This window comes from Myiozetetes cayanensis, unplaced genomic scaffold (genome assembly GCF_022539395.1).
Source record: "Myiozetetes cayanensis isolate MyiCay16 unplaced genomic scaffold, myiCay2020 scf1, whole genome shotgun sequence".
In the NCBI taxonomy this organism is placed as follows: domain Eukaryota; kingdom Metazoa; phylum Chordata; class Aves; order Passeriformes; family Tyrannidae; genus Myiozetetes; species Myiozetetes cayanensis.
Genome location: NW_026086604.1, coordinates 83,944,213 through 83,969,949, shown reverse-complemented (window position 1 = coordinate 83,969,949; position 25,737 = coordinate 83,944,213). Strand labels below are relative to the sequence as shown.

The window sequence follows — 25,737 nt, the reverse complement described above, 5'->3', positions numbered from 1 at the left end:
CTCCTCCCCCAGGGGCGTCGGGAGGGGGAGGCGGCGGGAATGGAGCGGGACGGGAGTGAGTGGAGGCGGCTGGGATGTCGCGGGGGGGAGAGGAGGCGGGGGCGCTTCGCTCTGAGGGTGGGGAGGCGCTGGAATAGGTTGCTCAGAGAAGCCGTGGATGCCCCATCCCTCTGAGTGTTCAAGTCTGGCTTGGCTGGAGCTCGGAGCAACCTGTTCCAGTGTCCCTGCCTGTGGCACGGGGGTTGGGACTGGGTGATCTTCAAGGTCCTTTCCAACTCAAACCAGTCTGTGGTTTCATGATCTTGGTTTCATGATCTTTGTTGTAAGGCGTTGCTCCACTTAATCTCTGCCTTTCCGTGCTGCTGGGAAAAGGCCGGTGGGCTTTGGCGGCGGAATGTTGGGCTGTGTTTGGGATGCGCTTGGGATGATGGCTGTTGGGGTTGGAGGGGTGCAGATTTCTCACCAGCGTGCTTGGCTTTTAAGATCAGTTTTAGATTTAAAATCACTATTGCCTGTCTCTTAACAGGAGCTGCTATAAACTTAACACAGAAATGCCGTAATGTTACTAACCTGTAGTTAATTTTTAATTTCAATAGGTGACTCGAGTCACCAGTCATTTATGGCATCATTTTTCTCATACAGAACCCTCACTTCTTTCAGATAGTCTTAAAATCTGTGGGCATCCCAAGGACTGGAATCTGAATTTGGGTTTCACTGCATGTTAGAATTTGGGTAGGATACTTAGAATGCCTAGAGTTTGGATAAGTGAATTTTAACTCTTTTGCTTATTGTCGTCCATAGATTTGTCTACCAGCAACTACAGAAGATTAATGAATTTAACTACAAATACCAATGGTTTCTGTCAGTGCACCTGCCCATCACCCCAAGGACATCACAACATGCTGCTGTGCTTTTTTAAACCCAGATGGCCTGGTCTGGTGGAAATATTTCAGGTGGAGATATACAGGAGCAAGCTCTGCCATTTAATAAGGAGGATTAAGAGTAAGATCAGGATACACCCGGCTCAAATGTGTGAGACAGATATGGCAGGTCAGATTCCAGGCTATCCTAAAATGGACCAAAGTGGAAATGAGTCTTATAGCATGGGAGATGAAAATAATGAAAGCAAATAAAATCTTGCAAAAAATAACTGTCCTATTGCCTGTGTATCAGATGCCTCAAAATAGGAGTTCTCGCTATTGTGGCATGAACCTGGACATAATCCTTAGGCCTCTCACTGCTGTGAAGTGAACACCTTGTTTGGAGAAGCAGCGGCTCATTTGCAACTTGACAAATCCTGCAGTGCTGACTTCTCTTCTATATTCCAAGAGAAAGGATGGAGAAGCCCAGTCTGTGAATCTTAGCATCTCTCTCATTTTACAGTGTTAGAACCCAGACCTTTGCTGGGGAGATAAAAACCCCTAGAGCTGAACCAAGGTGTAAACATTACAACGAAAATAGCTGCAAGGTAGATGTGGAGGGTCAGCTCGTTCTGTGGAAGATGCTTGTGCCTTAAAGCTGGATTCTGAGAGAAGGCAGCACTTTTACAACATGTGCAATAGAGCACTAGAGCCAGAGAAAGCTGAGCAAATCCATTGAAAGGGTCATGCTGTGGATCGTGGTTTTAAATGTGCATTATCCCACGACCAAGTGGATCTTAATGGAAAATCATTGAAAAATCACACAAGCGGATAAAAGAAACCTACCAGTGCCTCATCTCTGAAAGTGCTTTTATGTCACAAGATGCCCAGAAACTGCACAGAAACAGCCATCAGAGGAGACCTCGTCCCAGTGCATGGTGTATCTCTCATCTGAAACTGAGCAGATAAGAAATCTTCATGTAACATGCTTGCCCTTATCAGGATATGGTTAGATGTCCACACAGTGATTTTACCAGTAAGTCAAGTTCTGTTTTTCGTTCTCATACAGTGGCCTCCTCAGCTATAAACTTATCTGTGCAAATAACTTTTATTTGGTCAATACAGAATTTATTGCAGTTTCAGTGTGAGCTGTAAATGTTACCATCAGAAGCTGCTGTAAAACATCTTTATGCTGTTTTAAGAAAAGAAAATGTAAGAATTCCAAAAATTCTAAAAATATGTTGTAAATGTTCACATTCGGATGATGTTCCTTCATTCTGCAAAATCCTGTCTCATTTTTTATTTTGGATTCTGAATGTTTCTAGGAGTAGTTGATCATCATATTCCAATTATTTCAATATTATTAGCTTTTTAATGGCTCTAACATTACTGTAAAGGTACTTCTATCAAGGTTAATGCTTTTTTTAGCTTTTTCAAGTTTTGTGACACTGCTATTAGCTAAGTATTGTCTCCATTTATAAATGGAAGACCTTGACTGAGTAAGATCATCTGTGTCTCCTAAATCACAAAAGGACATTATTCCAGTATTCTCCTGCTGTTCACCTTTGCATTAACTACTGATGTTCCTTATTTACTTATTATTCTCTTTTGTATTTTTTCTCTCATTGATTAAATAACGTTTCTGTTACTAATTGCAAGTGTTTTGCCCTCAGTAAAGCTATGAATTTAGCCTGTGGGTAAAATCTTGAAAGATTGTGTACAAAGGTAGTCGGGGCATTGTGCTGTTTAACCTTTCAGTGTTGTGGGTGATTGCAGCGATTAATTGATTTTAGCAAGATTTCCATGCCTGCTTCTGTTAATATGAATCAAATTCCTGCTTTATGCTTTGAACCACTGATTTGGTTCTGATTGCTCAGTAGGGCCAAGTGAAAAAACAGGTAATTGTAAAATAAGGTGATGGCTCAGGGGTGTACTCTGGAGTTTGTGGCAGTGGTCAGGTAAGAAAACTGACAATGTTAGGAACGTTGGGGAATGTGGAATGACAGGGCTTCCAGTAACTGTAGCCAGGCCAAGCATTGCATCAATGTCACGGTAAAGGTTTTGAATGGTTTAGATTGAGTTATATGTTACACAGTCTAATTTTGATGTCTTCGTTGTTTTTGGCATACATTGGGTTGTATGAGGCTTTTTACTTTTGAAAGGGCCAGAGATAGAATTCTTACAGAAGGTTATAGCAGACTTCCTGGTGAAAAATTGATTGGAAAACCAGTAATTTTTAGAACTAAAAGCAAAACAAGTATTTTATTTGCTTCGCAATGACTTACAGCATCTTCACTTAATTGTGTGTGACTGCAAGCCAACAATAAGACCGCAGGCCAGTATAACTTTTTCTCTAAGGGATTAGGAAGGAAAGCATGTGGAAAGACAGCTGCAATTCACAGTATTTCAAAATAGAGATGACTACAACAGTGAAGAGACTCATGAGTGTTTATGCAAACAATGTTTTTGTAAGTGAAAGGATATCTGTTTTTTATTAAGAAATTATAAATTGTCTCTTGAATGAGTGGTTTCATTCCTTTTTGATGGGAGACGTGGTGATCAAAAATCCATCTCCCTTACAATTGCAGTGAGAAAACCTGGGACTAGATTTTCCAAGATACTCTTTTGACAATTTGCGTTATGTCTGGGGACAGTGAATTTTGAAAATTATAACTTGCTATTCACTGTTATGTTAACATGCAGGAAGTTTACTTAATTTTAGCTTCCTGGAGAAAAATTAAATTGGTTAAATAATAATTTTTAAGTTCTCAATAGTAGTATAGAATTGCAAATATTTTATATTTGTTGTGATTATTGTTTACATTTTTGTGATAAATGTGAGCAAAGAAGCCTTTCTAAATGTTTATTTAATGCCTGCTAATGAAAAAAATGTGTAACATGATAAGGAACTGTCCTTTGCTGATTTGTTCTGCTTGCAGAGCTAATAAAATGGGAATGAGAGCCTTCCTGCTTGCTATGGGGATAGTTTTTGAAACAAGTTTTAAATGTAGCTTTGCACTTGTGTAAGGTTCTGTTTAACTTAGTGTCAAGTTTCACCTGTAATTTCTAAGGTAATTTGGTACACTATGCTTGTTGTAGCTTTTGACCTGAGTGAAAGCCTAAGTGGTTACTGGGAAAAAATGTACAAATTGCTACAATACTGAAGTTTCTTCTTAATTTCTTACTTGGGATAAAATTATCAGTTTGTCATTCTGGGAGATTCTTGTATGAGATTATGTCATGTTATTTGTTTTTCACTTTTCTAAATTAAAACAGTTGTCGGTAGTTGCGTAGGCTGTGTGGTGACAGTCTTCTGTCTGCATCAGGGATAGAGGCAAAAGACCAGAAAGATTATTCGTGCTGCCTTTCATTACTTTGGGCCTTTGAATCTCAAATCTTAAAAAAGAGTTCAGAAGTTGCTACAAAAGCTGAGTGATTTTTATATTAAAACCTTTACAGGAAACGATTAGTTTCATGGAAATGCTTCCATTTCCCATTAAACAGAAATCCTCTTTGCAAAACCTGCAACCTCCAACCAGTAGTTTCTCCAGACCAAATTTAGAGTGTTAGCAAATGCGCTTAGAAGAAAATGGACATGTAAAGTACACTGTGTATGCCTCTAAAAATAATCCTTTGAGGCTTGGGTATTTTGATGTTTCCTAAGTATCTGTTCCTTCAATATTTTTCATGTGCTCTATAATTCACATCAAAATAACTCCACCTCAGGGATATATTTTCCTAACTCATTTTAAATTATGGTTTGAAATATTTGAGAGCTCCTTGTTATCATGTTTTGGTTTTTTGTTCTGTTTTGACATTGGGAGTGCATTAAGCATTTGCAGAGTTGAGCTAACCTTGGATTTTCTGCCAGAGGCCCCATGGTCAAATTATGTCTTCATAATCAATAAATGTTCTTTATTCTGAAATACTGTGCATCTCAGCCTAAGTCGACCTCATATTACTTAATAAGCACAAAATACTTTTAAACTACATAGGAGTTAAGTTTGAACATTTATGTTAATTGTTTAATGTGGATAAATGTTTTTCTTCTGATTTAAATTAATGTATTTACTCTGATTTTAACCTATTGTAACAAACTGTGGCCTTTAATGCAGCCAAGGAATGGATCAAGGTCTGTACGATTTTCCCAGTTATTTTCCCTTTTTCCCCAGTGCTAAATATTTGCTTAATGCAAATGTACGTCCAAGTAAATTTGTTTTAATTGGTGGAAGAAGGCTTTAAAACTCATTAGGTAGATTGGAGCTGTGTTTTGAATGGCTGGGGGAAGGACTAGGAAGTTCTTACAGTCTTCTTGAAGGCACTAAACAAAGCAGTCAATGGTGGTGGGATGTGGGAGCTGCACTGAGCTAGCAACTGAGCAGCTAAGGAGGTAGAGGAGAAAAGAAGGCAACAACACTCAGTGCAGGGAATCTGGATGCAGGACATGATGAGGTGCTTGGATTTTTGAGTTTTTATGTCGCTTTGAGTTTCTGATGGGCTTATTTTGGCAATTGGTAAATGCTTGGTTGCATAGCTAGTTGTCTGTTAGTTTAAAAGGAAATTCTTCCTTGTTAAGTTGGTAGCAACAAGTTTATCTTCCTTACAAGTCTTGCTTCATCTTACTCAGTGACAGCTTTATTTCCATCTGAAAGAGGCAGGTATCCTTTCTTCATACAGGGAAGACTCTATTACATCACACTTTTATTGTTTGTTGTGTTATCAAACTGGGAGTGGGGATACTGTACTGCTTAACATGTTGAAGCTGAAGAGTGCTTCATGTCTGAAGCTTTTCTGGATTTAGTTTTGTGTGAATGTGACTGGAATAATACCAGAATTGTAATACTCTTGATGATGACCAGGTTCAATATTCAATTTAGATCTGTTTTGACCCAAAAGATTAGTCTCTTTCTGATTCCTTTTTGGAGATTTAACAGTCTCAAAGGTGCATGTTGCAGTTCATGCTGTTACCAGTTTCAATTCCTCAGATCTTGACCTACAAAAAAAGACGTAGACTTGTGTTGGAGCAGAGCTACGTGAAGAGACTTGTCCATGTCTCTGATTTCAGACTGCCGTCTTCAGTTAATCTCATTAAGTGAAGCAAGGTGAATCTTATGGGGAAATGTATAGCAGCCTATCAATGAATATATATGAGCTTCAGTTTCATTAAATGAGCAATTCTTATGGCTAACTTCAACACTTCTTAAATCCTAAAGCAACTTTCAAAGAACTCTATCTAGCTTTGTCTCTTGCAGGGTGAACAAAAGTGGAGCAGGGGGGAACTATGCATTCTTATACCATCAATGTTTGATTTTCTAAGTTATCTTTAATAGTGGTAGAGGCTGTACGTCTCTAGCAGCAGTTCTTCTTCATGCTGATGTATACATACCCCCACAATATTATGTTAAAGATGGCCCCTTTCACTGAAATCAGTAATGAATTTACGACGTACCTACATCTCTCACTTCTGTGTTTTACTGCACGTTTTGTATTTAGAGTTATGAAACCACACTGCATTTTTTTTTTACTCTAGATGATCTGCTGTGTTACCAGTGTTGTTATTTGTTTAAAGGATACTGTTTTCACTTGTTCTTCTGTCTTGCTTTTTTGTTTGTTTGTTTAAACTGTTTTGACTGAAATTTCTTACCACTGTTCTTTGCCTACAACTAATACTTTTCCTTTCAAAACAAATCAACCAAAATGATTCAGCCAATTTTTCAGAATGCACATGGAGAAAACCTTCCGTTCATAATGTTTTCAAGTGGAAACCATAGGACTGTGGATACCTTTTATTTAAAAAGCCCTAATAGTCTGTGGCTTGCAGGAAATTTATAAACCTTTTTCAGAGGGTGTCATCTATTAGAATAGATGAAAGGCCACATTCCTGATGCAAAAATCTGTTGAGATTTGGCCTCTTCACAGTCTCTGAAAAATGCAGTGAGCAAAGATGATACCTTATTGCAGGAAGCTAGGTGTGACAGACTGTTTTAGGGAGGCAGGGACAGGATCTGAGAAAACTTGCCAGTTTTCTTTGGTGCCTGGCTTGCAAAGAATTTTAATTCTTTTGTAGACAGCATATAAAAAAAAATTGTATACTGAGGACTGGTGGAGCTGGAAAACCTGTGAGAAGTTGTTAGAGGAAAAGATTGAAAAGAGGAGATGAACTTCAGCAGAATTTGGCATGTTAGAAAAACTGCTACTGGGACAGGGCAAAGTGGGCAAAGAGTAAAATAATGGGAAGTTTCAGAAGATGAGAATAACTTGGGCAACAGTTTGGTCTGAAGTGGACAGAAGGGATTTAGTGTCAGACATGTGAACCAGCATTAAAATAAGAGGCTACACAATCACTTCTGTTTACTATTGCTGCCATTATTCAAATGACAATCAGTTCAAGCATCAGAGGTTTCTGGCATATACATACGATTCCCTTTTGTGAAATCTGGAATTTATGTTTTAACTTCTTAGGTATTTTGATTCAAAAAATAAAGCCTAAAACTTGTTAAACATCAAAAAGAAAACAAACCAAGCAAACAAAAAGTTAAGAAAACTCTTGGTACAGGTTTAAAAGCCAAACACTCATCTGTGTGGGTGGGTACACTTGAAAAATCTTCAGTTGCCTGACTTCACTGTATATAAATTTCTGCCTCCAGTGATCCTTTTGAAATTCAGTGTGTAGAACGGGTAGTGCTTCATTTTTATTCTTTAGAGAAGAGAGTTGATACACAAAAAACAACGAAATTAAGGTTATCAAAGCAACTTTAATTTTGGCAATTCCTAATTTTTATTTCTTGGCTTAGCAATCTCGGTGGGTTGGGATTTTATTTGAGTTTTTTTAATATAGGTTGTATTTTGTGTTGTGGGAGATACATTGTGAGTCTTAACACACTAAAATAAATTATGAAAAATGTCATCTTCTTTAGCAGCTGCTGTATGTTCTGAGTTTGTAGGCTGTACATTGCTGAACGTCATGTGTGTACCGTACAGTACATGGCTTTATAAAAGTTCACATATTTCTTCCTTAGGTCCTGTGACATGTAGACCCTTCAGGTCACCGGCTTCAGCTCCATCACAGTATCCTTACATGTGTTGGTGGTGCCTTGACCACTGAACCACGCTGGAGAAACTGGTGTACACTCAATTGGAAGGTCAGGTAAGTGTTTGTTTATTCATAATGCTGTCTTGTATACAGCATATGAAAAAAATCCGTAAGATTTTGAATAATTCTTTAATCTGTAAGTGGTCACAAAATCGGCAATTTTCCAATTTATGCCTCCTTTTCTTTCAGTCACTAGAGACTCCATAATGCAGCAGTTCTTGTAATCTGATGCATTGCTGTGTCATCACATTAAAAAGAACTGGCAATTTAATAAATAAGTCTTGATGACACTGGGTGAGGAAAAGAAGTCTTTATTTTTTTCTTTCTGTAAATAGCAGTGTGCTGAAATGTCTCACATTACCAAGTTCTGGTTTTTACAAATCATCTTCAGAGTTGGTACAACTGTTTTGAGATTGATTGATTTTATATAACAATTAACATCAGATTTTATATCTTGTTTAAAAGGTGGGGGGAGGACAAAGAGAATTTTGGGTACTTTCTTAGTTTGTTGCTAATACAAAAGCAGTAATGTACAAACTATGTCAGATTAAGTGATTCTGTGCCGAATAATGCTGTGGATTAAAGTATTTCACTTACTCTGAAGCAAACACTGGCTATCTTCTCAATCATGTAATGCATTTTCTTTTCCCCTAGTTTTATAAAGTATATATGCAGCACTGTGTTTCTTAAACTTCTATTTTAGGTTGGAAATGGCTGACATTTCACTGATGTTTGTATTAGTCTTAACAGTGTAATTAGAATTATATGCTATTTTAACAATATTTGGATATTCATAAGTCAATTCCTTTCAATATAACAGCTTTATCATGTGAAAGGTTGTTTTGCTCTTTATCTACACATATAGTGATTGTTAGAAGTTTTGCTGAGGAAATTTAGAAAAGACAACTACTTAAAATGTGTGTTGTCGGATTAAGCTTTTGGATGATAAATACATTGTAATCTGGTAAACCAAATGGATTCAGGTCAAATGAGACACTTGAAAATCATGTTTCTCCTTCCTGCATTGTCACTTTTAAAAGGAAAGGGATATTTATTGTCATGGCAAGTATGTCAAACACAGTAGAGGCTTTCCAAATGCTGTCATTTTTATGATTATAATTTGTGCTTACCTAATTTTGGTTTTATCTTTTGTTGAGTCAAGCAGAACTTTAGCAATTTGATAGTGCAAGTGTGCATCCCGTAATGACAATCTGTACTTCCTGGGTGTGTATGAATGGCAGTTAAACATTTCTGTGAGTCACTTGCCTTTTCATTGTATTTGCAAGAGTAAAACATAGCAGTTCTTTCCTCAAAATTACTTACATTTAACTTGGATCTAACTTTGTCCTAAAGGATAAAAAACAAACAAACAACAAAAGAAAATGAACAAAAGATATCCCAAAAAAATGGCTTTTTTTGAGCTCTATTTTATGTGTGTTTCACAAACATAATACAGAATAAGGAGCAAGGTTTATTTTCTCTATGACTTTGTCTTTCACCTGAAAGTATAATATCTGAGATTTTTCAGTCTTTCCATCACTGATGGTATTATAAAATATTGGTTGATAGTATATTTTGTGTTTCTTTTGGAATTAGTTTACATAATTTATTTGTTAATTGGCAATCTAGAGAAGAGTTGAAGGAGTATATGGAAAATCACAGAACTTCTACATCAGTCTTGTCTTCATTTTGGGATCAAGTATTCAAAACCAGACATCAAATGAGTGGACATCACAAAACAAATCCATCATAAAAAAAACAAACCCACAAATGAAAGAGAGGGACAGAAGAAAGAAACCTGAAGATAATCCTGTGTGCTGCAACACAAAAGCAACTAGAAAGAAGGATTCAAGGTAATTTAAAAGCCATACTTACAATAGGTACCACCTCTATTACAGCAAAACTTGCAATTTTGTTCCTTCACTGCAGAACTTTTGATAGTCTGGCACATTTATTTGTTTGAATTTATAACTTTTGTAAGAAAGTTACACCTGAATAGCCTGAAAAAAAATAAGGTACCCTATTCAAATAGCTGCCTTCTACTTGGTTTATGGTAGTACCAGGCTTTTGATAAATTAAGAAGGCGCTGATCAGAAGGTGCTGCTAAAAGTTTTCTATTACATTTTGTTACAAGAAACAACAAAGTGGAGTCATTGAGACAGGCTCTTGGAAGAGCCAAGAGAGGTGCTGTGAGACCTCTTGGAATTCTATAAGTTAACTAGGTGAAAAAACAGCTTCCTTTGTAGTCAAGGCTGCATTTTCAAGAGTCATATTTACTGAACACCAGTTTTATCAGTTACTGTAAAATTCTACTTATCTGCAGTTGTAAGAGTTAACACCAACACTTTGCCTGACCTCAAACGCATCCTTTCTTCCAAGGAGAAGTTGAGAAGGCATTTGATGCTATCCTATTATTCAGAAAAGGTTGGGTTTTTTTAGATGAAGAAATAGTCATCTCTGGTAGCCACCAGAGTTGACATTACCACATATTCTGATAACTTTCCTAATCTGTAGATAGAGAAGTTTGTGTTCATCTGTTTCTCTCATCTCTCCTAAGTATGTGAATTTGGTTTCGGGCGTGTTCTTTTTTTTATTGTTGTTAATGGCCATGCATATGGCCGTTATGTTAATGGCCATACATTATTAGAAAACATTTTCATAATAGTTTAACTATAGAAGTCACTTCTGACTTCTACAGTTGTGTATTAATAAATTAATTCAAATTGTCAAACTTTTTTCCCCAAATAGCTTCTTTATCCCAATGTTTTCTAGGAATGAAGTATTTATGTATATACATAATATACATATATATATACACACATATATATACTATACATAATATACATATATACATAATATATACACATTATTATATGTATATATACATATAATATATACATTATATATATATATATATATATACAGTATAATATGGATTTCCTAAATTGGAAATTTAAATCCTGAATCTGGATTTCCTGTTTTGATGCTGTTATTGCTCATGTGGAAAGAAATAAATGTATGTTTTAGGAGCTTGTGAAATAGGTACAATAAAAAAAGGCAAAAGTGGAAAAAAAGGCCTAATTACTTGAAGTAAGTTAGCAGCTTTGTTAGTAGGTAGTGAGTAGACCAGTGTGCTATTGATGTACCTTTCATTTAGGCATTTGTCTTTTGTTTGGGGTTTTTTTTGGGTTTTTTTAAATAAAGTAGTTAACAAAACTTTCCTCTGTTTTAAATTAGAGAAGTATAAGCACATTACATTACTATATCATTGCCACAGTTATTTTTGAATCAGCGGAGTATGATAATCCAAATTTTTTCTGAGGTTTCATGTTAAACATGTTATCTGATGAACGCACTAGCTTTCTGTTTCGAAAGCAAAGGGAGCATTTATGGGCTGGGTCTCTGGAGCTCTCCCTGCAATGCTGCTTGTAATTACCACCAAGATTAGGAACTTGAACTTTTCACACCTAGTCCTGACTTGAGCTCTCGCTTGACTTAGTTTTGTACAGCAAAACAAACTTCATGTCAACATTGTTTCTTTCTTACAGCCCCCTGAAGCGCAAACTCCTGAAACCAGCAATTACCTTTAGTTCCAGCCTGTGTCTGTCTCTTAATTCTTTCTGCTGAAGGCCCTGACCCCACAGCAGAACAGGATCTGTTGCCGGTCGCAGCCGGCTCAGTTGCACACAGCTCAAGCCAGCTGTGTGTCCTGCAGCATAGATTGAGCAGCTGATGGCTGAATGGCATCGAGACAACACTACCATACTGACCGTGACTCCAAGCCCCTGCAGAACTCCAGCATGCCAAAGCAAGTAGCCTCATTTCCTCCTTGTCCCAGCGTTGTCTCTCGTTATACCCAACACAGTCACTCGGGAACTATATTTTAGAGTCTATTGATGCTGTTACCCCTTAAGAAATTCTTTTAAACTAACAAAGGTCTGCTGTCACAAGGTTACCAGCGACGTTTTCCTAACGGGCCTTGGAAAACCAGCTGTTTTTCCTTGCTATCTTGTGGTGCTTTGTTTGTTTTTCACCTGGAGGGGGCAGCAAATGAACAACGTCAAAGGGGAATTTTTACTTTTCCAATGCTTTTCTAGCATTCTTTTTTACCCGAGATCCTCAGTGTGAACTACATACCGATGTGAGAGTTTAAAACGATGATTTTTACCTATTTGCTATGAGGACAGCTGGAATGTATGAGTTGGAAATCTTCATTCTTTTTGGTATTAAACAGTAGAATTTATTTAGTAAAATCTATCTCCAGTTTATAAAAAGGGCAGTTCTGTATGAAGGTTTAAGATTTTTATGACTATGGCAATTAGGTCTATGTATATTTTAAAGGATAAAATAACCAAAAAACCAAACTCCATGACAATATTAGTTAATGTCACCTACGCCTTACTTAATGTATTTCAAATATTTATTTTCTGTGTTGCAAATTAATGTAATATTACAATTCAAAATAATGTTCTCACAGCCATTTTTCTTCCCTCAGAAAATAAAACTGAGGATACACTAAATCTAGTGATGCTTTTAATTCATGTATAATTAATGCATTTATGTACAAGGGTGGCTTGTGTGTACTGCTGACAGAGCATGGGAGTTAAAGGTCTGAATTCACGGGGAATTCTACTGATGTTAAACAATATAACCAAGTTTTATTGCCTTGTGTCAGCCACAAAGTACAGTTTTATCATCTAAAATTTTATGGAGGCATGCCATATTACTGATTGGGAGTATAGTGGGGGGGGTTGTGACTATAGGAAAATGCTAACTATTATTTATCACTGTGAATTTCTTGAAAGTGTGTGGCTGTTGTTCTGTTAAGTTACAGATCAAGTAGTTAGCAAGAAGCCACAGAGAGAGGGCAGTCTAATCTTTTCAGTGGCTGAGTTCTATCCAATAGTTTCTATAAAAGAAGGGAAGATCATAGAGGCATCTGTGAGTATCAGGTCCTATAATCAGTGTCCAAAAGCTAACTGGGAAGAATGAAGCTGATTCCTAATAGGACTGATTTATTGATAGTCTAACCTTCATGATTTTCATTTAAAATCATAAGTGTTATAATGCTTGTGAGACCTTTATGGAGTCTGAAACTTAATCAAGGGAATTCAAGACCTTTTGGTCTAAATGGGTCAGAATTTCCCACTGTGTAGATACACCTTATCTATACGTCAAGAATGAAAGGCTGAATCATCCATATTCCAGGTTCCTCTGGACTTTTGTCCCTTAACTTTAGAAGACTTAACCAACCCTCCTTTTCTCCTTCAAAAAAAAAGAGAATGTGTCAGTATTTCCAGGGAGTTTGCACTGCAAGTGCTGCCTATGATGACAACTTTGTCAGAATTCTGAAATTTTCATTTAAAGCTATTAAATGGGCTGGAAATAGGCAGTTATGCTTACTTTTTTTTTTTTAAAGAGTAATTGAAATAGCTAGAAAGTCCTAGTAGCTCTACTTTTCTACAAAGCATTTCAGAAAGGTTGTTATATTAAGTCATTGTGAAATGACTTTAAATTCATTGAATATACAGTTATAATTCTCATTTAAATGAGTAGAAATGAAAACAATAAATATTTTCCTAGTCTGTGAATTGGTATGTTACACCTTTGAACTACACTTGGATTCACAAGGGTATTACAGAAAATGTTCTCTATATTATTGGTCTCTGCTTCATAGCTCTAAAAAGGTTCTGACTCTCCTGTAGGAGTTAAAACTCTAGATTTTTGACTTTTGTGGTTTTTCTGTGATGGTTTTTCCACCTTAAAGATGACAAATGTTCAGGGAAGTGGGGAAAATTATTACAAATAGTTACACAGAATGGCACAGCTTGACTTTCAGAGTTGGCTTTCATCTTGAAGCCTGCTGTTTAAATCCCAGATTTTTCCATATTGGCCCTTGGTTCTACTGAGGTCACTGTTTTAGCACCTTCTCTTCATCAAATGCTTCAACAACTCCCCTGAGTAGTTAAGTTCTCTCATGCAAGTTAAGGGCTTTTATTCTTTGAGCAATGTAAGCCTCATTTCCGTGGTGCAAAAAACTGTTAATCCACACAAACAACTGAGGATTAAATCCCCTTTTGCATCTTTCTTGTTTGAATACTGTTGCATAAAATATCAACTCTACAATTCACTCTTACTTTAGAATTAGCAGAAATACTTTTACCAGTAGAATTTTTGAGTATAATATAAACTAACTTCATTGTTTTCTAAAATACTTTGTTTTCAAAATAGCTGGACTTTAATTGCCCTCATAAATGTGTCATGAAAATAACTGTGTTTTCATTATGAAGTGTTTAAAGAATGAGTAATCCTGTTTATTACATCCAACATGTGAATGTAGTGCATGTATTTGGAAATAGTATTTACTCAGTCATTAATTATTTACAGGTATGTGTCCTTTTGCTGAGTGCTTGTCAATAATCTTGATATAGGTGCACCTTTTTAAACCTGCTATAGTTGACTTTCACAAGGCAAAGATTTTAAACTTCTATGCTTGTCTTTCTCCCTTTGAAATTATTGTGTGTTAATGTGACTTTACAGCATTAAAGACTTGTGTTTGAATTTGTGACTACCCAGTGCTTCCACTGTTGCTGAAATTTGAGGAACTCTAAGTGCTTAGAGTGATACGGTTTTGAGGTATTCTAAGCATGGTATGGGGAAAATCTGGAAGATCAAGGAATTTGGAACACCACATCTCTGATCTGCATTGGTCTTTTCAAATGTTTTACAATAAGCACATACATAATTTTCATATTTCCCCTGCCCCCTTTTAAATAAATTCCACTTGCAGGCCTGAAAGAGTAGCAGGTCACACAGCAGAGACAAGTAATTTCTAGAAAAGTTAGGTGGACCGTTCAGGCATAAAAATACCATCATCTGATATGATTATATTGCATTATGCAATATTGGCTGCTAGTAAATCAATTTGACACAGTGAACTGTCATTTTGGGAATATAAATAAATAATTGAAAAATAATAAACTAGTGACTGAAGTATTTCATTGTATACAGGTCTGATAGGAATCTTTGTGCTCTTCTCCATAGTGATATCAATCTTTCCTAACTAATAGCCTTAAATACTCATGATAAAAGACATTAAAAGCCTAAATTAACACAGTAACTGAGAAATGTAATCCCTTCAGACCACTTACACAGGAAGAATAGATGATGACTTTCCAGCTGTGACAAGGTTCATTTCCTTTTTGACAGGAAGCATTCTTGTAGTTAGCTCTGCAGAAACACATGGTAATGCATGCTGGCATCAAAGCCTTTCATTGCCAGCACTGTGAGTAGGAAACAAGGTCTCTCTGATACACCAGATGCAAATGCATACAGGTGAATTACATGTATGTCTTCTTTATGTTACCACTTAGGTAAACTGCTTAGGGAGGAAAAAAAAAAAGTACTGTACAGTTGAATATTGAATGCTGCGTAGGAGTGATCCTTTTGTGGCGTGAAAAAGATTTCTAGAGAAAAGGGGTATTTTTCCCCTACTGGTAGTTTTATCTCTTATGTTGAATATGCAAAAAGCAAACACTGTGATCCTGATTTAACAAAATAGGCAAATCTTTAACAGAAATGTTTTGGGGTTTTTTAATGGCAATTAGGGATATTGATCTTTGAGGATATATTTGATACTGATTTAGGATTTGTATTCAGAAGACACCTATCTAAAGATATAGATACTGTAAAGACAAGGATAGCTTACATTGCTGGTTTGTTAACTGAAAAGCCTGTCTCTCCTAGTTCAGAAGGATGTGGGCTTTAACTAGTTCATAAGTCTTTTTCTGTTCTGGTACTCCACAGCCAGGATAGAAGTAGGAATATCATCTCAAAACTTTTAAAATCAACTTGCACATACTGGCATATTTCAAGATTTTCAGTATGATAGAGGTTTTTCCACCTTGACTACATTCCTTTTCATTTTCTGGAAAGCTTCCTGCTTCAATTTTTTTGTTTCGAAATTTAATGTTGAATCTCTGTCAAAGGCCCAGCCTCTCTGTGTCTTATGCTCTGGGGTCCTTTCTGCCTCAGTCAAGTGATTTGTTTACATACACTTTGCATTGCCATGATTATATTAAGTCTAGCATTCTACCAGAAAAGTGACTTGCATCAGAAATTCTGAATTACACTGAAGAAAGTACTTTGTAGCACTGTCTGCTTGGAACTGTTGGATCTGCTCCATCTTGTTGGTATTTAAAAAGTAAAGCCTTCCTCCTTTCTTCTGAACTGAGCATTTTATAGAATTAGAAAATAAGTTTAACTGAATGAATAGGATGGAAACGTGCTATGTTGTGTTTAGTGGTGTTGTGAAAACTTGGTACGTGCAGTGAGTGGGTGGACGGGGCAGTGGGAGCCAAATTCGATGCTCGTGGTAATATTTAAATAAAATAGCTTGTGGAAAACTTGTCCTATAGGACCTGGCAGCATAGTGAATAGGGAATATCCACCTTTGTCCACATTGGCAGAATTAACTTCCTGTCAAGTTGAAATGGAATACTCTTGCATCCGTTTGGCAGGAGTGCGGCACTCCCAACACTTGAGCGTTGTGGGTGGTGCTCCATCCCACAGCGTTGGAGCCATGGCATCACACATGGTGGCAGAGGAGAGTAGGCAGATGTCTGGCAGGAAACATAGGTGTGAAGGGGACTGATAGACGACTCATGGTACTGGGACAGATGGTTCTCAATCTCTGTGGTGGCAAGTGTGTCGTGTCTTCAAAGACAGACATTTGCTCTATTAAATATTCTTAGCTTATGTAGAAGGCAACTGACAGGGCTTCTGAAGGTACAGAAGAAGGAGAGTGATGGGCAGAAAAGTGCTGACAGACTTCTGCTGGGAGCCTGGCTAGGCAATATGTCTAGGCACTGTTAATGGTGTTTGGGTGCATAAGTAGACAAGTGACCAAATCCAGATAAAATAAATTAAACTTATGCAAAAAATGAAGGCACTGACTAGAAGAACAATTGCAAATCTAGAACTGTCTCCTATTCCTTGTTATGCTGATGACCAGCTATGTGACCCACAGCAAACACATGTAATTAGTGTTAGGAAGCCACTTATTACCTATGAAAATATGATTTATTGTCTAGATAACCAAGGCATTGACTACTGCTCCTGAAAATGTCATCAACCTTTTCCTGTTTATTTCTCTATTGACAACTGGGGGTAAGCAGAAAGAATGCTGGCTATGCAGTAGTCCTGCAATGTGATATCCCCTGCATTAATTCTTGAAAGATAGCAGTAATGAAACTGGCACAGTAGAGTTACTTGTAATAATGTTGGTGTGAAATGTCTTGAGGAGAATTATTACTCTACCAGGGTTGGTGTTAGGACATAGATTCTTTAAATTTGTTCGCTTCTCATTACTTTTTTTTTTACTCAAATGTTTTCATTGGTATTTATTTTATTTTTGACTATAAAAATGAAAATAAGTGTGCCTATTTGGGGATTGGACAGAATGACCTTCATTCAACCCTGACCTTTCTGTGATTCCATTTCATTTTTTTAGGCTGTGCCTGCTTTCTGGTTAGTCCATTTCAGGTCCTCCACTGTAAGACTAATTTTTCAGAATTTTCATACAAATATTAAGTTAAATATTGTAAATTAGAATTTTTCAGTGAGAGTGTAAATGAAAGGGGAAGCTAGTTCTTTAAGAATATACCTTTCAATGTTTTTGTTACTGAAAGTAATTGTTTTCCTTTGTCACCTAAATATTGTCCTTGCTGTCCTTAGAGAAAATTCTGTGTGTGTTTTCTTCATTAAGTTAAAATGCCTTTACCTTAATGTAATTTCCTATCGCTTCTTGAAAATTTCCTGTTCTGCTACATTCCCCTTTGTGGGTGATTTGTTCGTTTTCAATTGGTGACATAGAATACACTGAAAGTTGTCCCTCCAAACTTTAATTCAGAAAAAAAGATCAAAACTAAATTTGGAAATGGTTCTGTCCAGTTTTTCTTGAATAGACTTATGGCTGAAGCCAAATTTAGGTGAGGTAGGTCTGCCACTGGTAAAACAGACTACAACCTTTAACTGACCAGACCGTTATCTAAGACCATGCTTCATTAGCAACAGGATCATGAAAGATGAGCTGTGGCTTGGAGGACGTGCTGTAAATGCTAATCCACTGATATCCTTCTGAATTTCCCACACACACTTTGTGTTCCCCTGGAAGATACGGCATCCTTCGTATTTGCTTTCCATTTCCTGGTAGGCGAGAGGCCCTTCAAATGTGAGGTCTGTTCTTATGCCTCTATAGTGGCACTTGCAAACGCATGCTAGTGAGGTGCCCTACGAATGTTGACTCTGTTCATATAGTTGGTAACTGTAAACAATCCCTCTGTCAGACAAATTGTGTACATCTGTTGGCTTTTAAAAAACAACAACAAAACCCCGCACTTTAAGGTAGGCACTCCCACCGAAGTCAAGCATTTACAGATATTCTTGTTGGGGCCTTGGCTCTCTGAAGGCTTTTTTGTTTAAGGGAATTGCTTTCTGTCCCTTATTTACAACTCTTTCTATATTTAACTACTACATAGACTGTGCTGCAAGATGTATGGAACACTAACAGGATAAATACAAAAATATCCAGTTAAAGGTGACAGTACCTGTGCATATGTGTGAAGGGGTACTGGGACAAGTGGTATTGACTTATTAAAAAACCCAAAACTGTGTTTATTCACTAACTTTATGTCTTAGTTTGGTGTTTTAGGTGCACCACGCTGCTTTTTCACTCTGATTTTGTCTGCAGCTCTGCTTATAGTGTTTTGATGCCACCCTCCCACGGATTGAGGAAATGATCACATTTTTGATAGTGCTAACGCATCTCATTTTGCAGTGTTAGCAGAGTGTGTCATGTGATGAGTGGGAGCATGAGCTGGTCTTAGTAAAACCAAAGTACATGTTGAAAGTATGTACTTAGCAGCCTTAGAGGCTTTTTAAATGTTAAGTTTGTGTGTGTCTAAACTCTTTACACTAAATAATGTACTCTTTGCCTTGTTTATTTTTTTTCATTTAAAACTGAAAGGTTTAAACTAAGATAAGCTAATGTCCACAAGTCACTTCTTGAGGTGTGCAGTGTTTGGTGGAGAGACAGATTGATTACTTTTGGTTTGTTACTTGTGTAACAAAAAAAATAAAAAGGTTAGTTTACTCCGATTCTTTAGCTCTTATAATAAAGGCAATTCTGATTACAAAACCAGTGCTCCTTTTGGAGAGCCTTTGGATGCCAGAATTAAAAACTGGAAATGCATCTATCAAAAGTGATAAAATACCTTGAGCTTAAGGTAAGTTCCCTCTTCACCAAGAGGTCTTCAATATCTGGTAATGGAATAACAGGAGAAAAAGGCTTTTTCCTAGTTTTTGTGGCAGATGTGTAAAAATGCAGAATTGTAAACATTATCCAAATGTTGTAACAAAAAATGAAGGAAATTCCTATAATGAAATGATCACTTACTGGCCTTGTTGCAACAATTTGTTTAGTTATGGGATACAACTAAGCATGGCAGGGAGCTGTCATTAAGTCCTGTACTACTAAACATCCCTTTTTAGGACAAATCATTCTGTAATACCTGTCATGATATTTCATCTCTTTTTACAGTGTTACTGTAAAAAAGCATATACTTTTTCATTTATTTATAATAAGCCCTACTTACAGGGACCTGTGATTTTGTTTCTTTCCAATTATCAATATACCTTCTTTCACCAGCCTACTGTGCCCTGTTAGATGCATGTTAGCCATCATATTATAAACCCTTGCATGCTTAACTTTTGCTGTAAAACTGGTTTCACTTGAAATTAGTGGAATTGTTCTTTAATAAATAAAAAACATTATATAATGAGAGTCTATGGGATCAGGAAGGGAATGTTTTAATCAGTGCCTGTAAGAGTAAATGATAACACCGTCTGAAAGTACTCTTTTGTTGTACTTGAAATCTATACTTAAAAAATATTTAGTTCCTATCTGCATAGTATTCCAGACCTAAATAGATTGGATGTTTGAAATTGCCACTTGTGAAACAGTTTGCCTGAATTGGGTAAACACAATTAGGGTTGTTTTGGTTTTGTTTTTTCTCAAGTAATTTGTTTTGGGTTTGTAATAGTCTTAAGATTTTTAAGCACAATAGAATGTAGCACCCTCTATTTCAGAAATTGTATCAAAAATACAATGAAGTGTAGGAATACTAAAGAGAAAGAAAATTAAAAAACTAAACAAACCCAACCTAGCCCCCAAGGATATTCTTTACACCAACACACAGCCCATTGACTGATTCAGTGTACTGTATTTAGCAGTGAGGTATAAAAGGTAGAAATCACATGCAGATCTGAATGTAAGCAAGACTAAGGATGGCATAACTGCAGTGATGAAATATACAGAAAAGCATGATCTCTAAACCTTTCCTGTATTTTGATATAGTTCATGAATAAATATAAATTTTTTATTGATACTCAGTTACAAAAGAGTGCACCTCTATGTGTATTGACACGTGTGTGTATATATGTACGTGTTTGTAACTGGGATGTTCACAACAGTTAGTCTTTAATGCTTTTGTCTTATCAAGAGGTTAGAGCTATGTAGAAGAGGAGACGTAAATTAGCTTGAGATATCTGCCTTACTTAGTAACTTGGAAGAGGCAGATGACTGCTTCTGATGGCACAGAATCCGACAGGTTCACATTTTTTGTAGTCTTGCTGTCAAAGACTGCAAGAAGATTTCATGGAAATTGTGCAATCCTGATGATAGTAGAGAGGGGGGTCTGTGCTGCTTTAAGAATAATTTATTGGGAAAATGTCTCATCCTTCCTATAAATCTTAGCTTGAAAATGCATGTTTTTCTGTGCTAGGTCAACCAGTTAAATTTTTTGTTACGTGTGAGGGAAACCAAGTGTTAAGGTATGCTTTTCTATTAAGTTAAGCATACTTCAGGATGCCTCAGGTCTTTTGCTTGGTGCATTCATGTAGTAACACCACCACCTAGACACCACTACCACAAATATAGAAACTCCTAAATATTGGCATCACCAACCATGAGGTTTTTAAACTGGTGTGATGTATACATCGTTAAGTCTAAAAATTAGTTTTAGCCAACATAATTGTTTAATCTGACCTCTCTGTAGATTCCATTCTACATTCAATGGAGCATGATGGGCATTCCTAAAAGACATCTTAATTTCACGTGAGACATTATCTAAATGTGGGCTAATTCACCTGTTAGGATTTCTTACTGCCTGCCTACAGTTAACTTTACAGAGGAAATGTAGAAGATAATACATCTGTTGACTATGTGGGTTGAATCCTCCTGTAGGTGTTTGTTTTAGTGTCTTACCTCATAGGTCTGCAAATAGTTGCTGTCAAAATAAATATATCCTAATTAATTGTTTGAGGGAAATCTTAAATTCAGAGAAGCTTATGTCATAAATTGTTAAGTTCTGCAGTTTCCATTGTTTGATGTTGGGTAAATGCTAAGATTAACCCAAAAGTGTAAGTCTGGGTTTTCTTATAGCCTATGTACAGCTGTATTCTTGGTTGATCTTGCATGAGGGAAGAGCCAGAACCCAAAGGTTTAGATTCTAGATTTGGTATTTCCTGAATCTGATAGAAGTGAGGTTTTGATTAGTATCAGATCATAATTCCACTGTCTCAGGGCATGATTTTGACCAATAGTAAGTATGTGGCAGACCTCACGTTTTAATACAGAATGAATCCTGGACAGTATTTGTCAAGGATTAACTTGTTATGGTTAAATTCTTTAGTTTGAGGTTTGTGTCTTGGTCATAGTACAGAATAGGTAGAGTAAATGGCAAATTCAAGTTCAGAATTTTTCAGTATATTCCAACCAGTTTACAGCTTTCAGTACATTGAGCTACAATTATTGCACATGCAAATATGTGCATCTCTGGTATGTGTGGTTGCATGCTGGTGCAATTGTATTCAAAAGATCTAAGTCCATATAGGTCCTATAAAGACCTATAACAACTAGATTGGGACACTTCTTTTGTAGGAGTTTAGATCTTTTGTTGCCTCTACAGAGGCTTTATTTTCAAAGAATAGATATATCCACAAAGATAGATACAGATATATTTGGACATATCTATTTCTAATAGATATATCCACAAAGATAGATATAAATATACCTATCTTTGTGGATGTATCTATTTCTAATAAGAAGAATATCCACAGCTGCACAACTGACACTGAAATAGAAATACTGCTGAAAACATGGTGCAAACTCCATGACCTTACTCCAGTGGTAGGGGAAAAATGGTGAAAGGGCGTTACCTTGCTTGTGTAAAAGGAGAGGCATTTTAGGTCTAGAACCCCTCACTTGGGAGTACAGCTAGCTATAAGCAAAATCAAGCAGGAGAGCTGTGTTCTGGTCTAGCTCTGCTACTGGACAGGGCCATGAGATCTTGAGCAGGATGGCCTACTGTTTGGTGTTTTGGATTTGTGAACACTACAGCTAGAGACTGACTGCCTGTGCTTGTGCAGTGCTCATTCACTGCTACTGATGGTAGTAATGACTGATACATTTCTGTTTTATTACAGCACTCAGAAGAGCTTGGACCTCCACAAACGCTGACATCGCACTGGTGAGGTGTTCGGCTGTAGCTTTTGCTGCTCTTCTTTCCCTGACAAACAACTTCTCTGAAAGCATATTAGGAAATATCACCTGGGTTCAGGAACCTCATTAACTAGTTCCCAGCCCATCTTTACCTTCAAATCACTCCTTGTGGAACATTAGGTTCTTCACGCTTAAACTTCCGCTTGAGCATCCCAGCAAATAAAGAAGCTGTTGGCATGGTCAGGCTTTTGTGCTGAAAGCCAAGGATTATCTGGAAGAAGAGAAGAAATGGTCCTTATGTGGCCATTAAAAGCACTGAGAATGGCCTTTCCAAAGTGCTTTGTGAGCGGTATGGTACAGGTGGTAACTTCAGTGTGCTGAGAGTATCGTGGAGATTTATCTTACACAAAAAAGATTTATCTTGCACAAAATCACATGTTGGTTTTTGGTCTGGTTACCTCTTGCTCATACATTCTGCTTACTTACTAATGAAGAGTTTGACATTTCAAGGCAGAATCTGTTGAATAGTTCCAAAGCTGATGGTGAAAACCCTACAGGTGGTTTCTGCATTACATCTTTCATTTTTAATACAGTCTGTATAAAACAGTAAATGATTCAAGAAAATCTACTGATGCTGTGGCATTCAATGTGGTAAAAAATATTCAGTAAATTTCTTCATGGTTACTTTTTATATCAAAATGTGTCTATTAGCATAATATTATTATTCAATGTTGAAGTAAAAATATAAGCTATTGAAATATGATGTTAAATAAACTTGACTTGAAAATTCAGTGGTTAAGTACATCTGAATCTTATTTACCCAAATAGAAGTTGCTCACCTTAAAATGGTTTTACTCCACATTTATTATTTGACAATGGTGGTTTAAAAAACCCATGGGGATAAAGAAGCTAGTATCTCAACTTTCTACCAGACAGAATCACTGTTCTCTTACAAACAATTGTAAAGAATATGCTACTGCAACAGGATAAAATTTCCCTTCAGGTAAATTGTAGATTTCTTGATTTATAGGAAAATGTTAGTAAGAGAGGTATGTGGAGAAAAGCCATTGGCAATTTATAGGTAGAATCTTTATTAAAGAATTAAAGAGAAACTTTTTTCAGAGAAGAAAATTCTTATATTGTTAGAAACTGATAAGCAGAACAAACATCATCTTCCTCTTGTACATTTGGTACAGAAAAGGTTGGAGATGCCTACCAAATATAAACACTTGATCCTTCTCCATCTGGAAGCATAACAGTTGGATATTTGCGACTGAGCACATATGTTATTACTAATGAGAAATATTTCCTTTCCTTAAAATGCTGCAGTGTAAATTGTATTAACTTGTTTGCACAGCAATCTGATGGTTCTTTAACTTGAAATTGCTTGAGTGGTAAGTACTCATTTATGACAACAGCAGTACTTTATTCTGAAGGATTCCAGCTGCTTTTCACTGACTTTGCATTGGGGAAGCATTTTGATCCATGTTGATGTTAGGCCCAGAGGACACTGACGTAATGTGTTGGTTGTTTAATAGCATTTAGCAGTAGCAAAGGGATGCGAAGGATATGCAGGTATGTGGAATTTAATTAACCAAACTGGAATTCAGCCAAAACTCATGTCAACAGTCCCAATCTTGCAAAAAGCACAAGGAGACTTGTAATAGTTGGTAAGTGAACTGAGCTTTCATTTTGGTGTCACCTTGACAATCTGCTTTTCTAGGGAATTTATTCAGTAATGTTGTAAAGGATGATCTATACCACTTACTAGTAATTGCTAGACATTATTTCTGGCAGCATTCAGCCCGGTTTTTATATCTTTCACAGAAGCACCAAGCTCAATCTTAGCGTTTGAGAACAGGCAAGAGTACAGCTTGGAGTAGCAGAGCTGCAGGCATAGCATGGTGCAGTTGCATGCCCACTAGAATTTTTAATGTGCTGAGTTGTGTTTTTTTTTTTTTCTTTTTTTTCCCCACTGTTGCTTGAGCAGGCTGTATAATAGGCTTGATAAGTTAATTAGAAATGAGATCTTGAATACAAAATAACCACTTTACTTTTTTTTTTTTTTGCATATTTATTACCCTGTTGTAAATGGGGAGAAATATTCAGCATTAACTGGTTTACTGAAAAGACTGATGATAGCAGGTTTTGTATATTTAAGGTATGATTTATAGAACCAAATTCTCATCAGTTCTTTATACCAGCCTCAGGCAGTACAGTTATTCTACAATAAAGTGAGGGATTTTGGTATCTCCTTGTAAGTGATCTTTCAATATGAATATGATGTTCTATCAGAATTATTTCTTTGCCATCTAAAAATAAAGAAAATTTAGATACAGAAACTAGTAATCTTGACATGTTTCTGTTTTGTTTTGTAAGACATCTTGGAATACTAGCTTTTAATCAAAAATCCACACACTTTGGTCATACTGGAAGATAAATGTGGCTATCATGTAAAACTATCATTTAATGATATAAAATATTTAAATGTAGTTAGATCAACATGCAATTAGTTTCTAGTCTAACTGCTAGATGTAGTAGAAATCTTCCAAGCCTGCTTCCAACTCCCAAGCACAATTTTTCAAGGAATATCTGAGTTGCTATGCTTTATTTTCTTTCTGTGTCATCCAGCAAACAGGGACTTGTGTGGCTTTTTGAATGTCAGTTTATGTGATTCTGAGGGGCATCTGAAGTAGGTTTTCTGTGTAACTGTTACAAAGGTGTTAACTGTGTTTACTCTTGAAAGAACTGTCCCATGTATTCCCTTCCCTTCCTAATTCCCTTTTGCTGTCAGGAAAGACCTGTCATAAAGCAGCAGTTCCACAGAGTGCAGGCTCAGCATAGGTTAGGACTGTAGCATAGTTGACAGAAGACTCTTTGTTGTGTTATATTAAGGCCAAGGTTCTACTGCTATAAATAATGCATGCTTTAATTGGAAACTGCAAATGGAAATGTCGGTCTCTAAAGACTCGTTGATTTCAGTGTAATCTCTAGGGCCAGATTCTGCTTACGTGCTGAACATGCAGCACATTCCCCAAGTTTGTGGTTGCTTTGTTTCATTAGTACTACCTGTGCTAGTGAGCTTCTTCCTATAAATTAGAACAAATGTCATATCTAGATAATTGTCTGGAAATTCCTATGACCATATATTGTAAAATTGCATAAAACACCATTACAAGACTTGGTACCCAGTGATGTTAAAGAACTTGAGTTTCCATTTCCCT

General features: G+C 36.6%; 1 long non-coding RNA gene across 1 annotated transcript; it reads left to right on the top strand.

Moving 5' to 3' along the window:
* On the top strand, positions 1-23,221 carry LOC126636653 (uncharacterized). Its single transcript, XR_007628110.1, has 5 exons — positions 1-55; positions 802-1,896; positions 7,880-8,007; positions 9,583-9,806; positions 11,502-23,221. It is a non-coding gene; the product is annotated as an uncharacterized LOC126636653 (long non-coding RNA).
* The last annotated feature ends 2,516 nt before the right edge of the window (positions 23,222-25,737 follow it).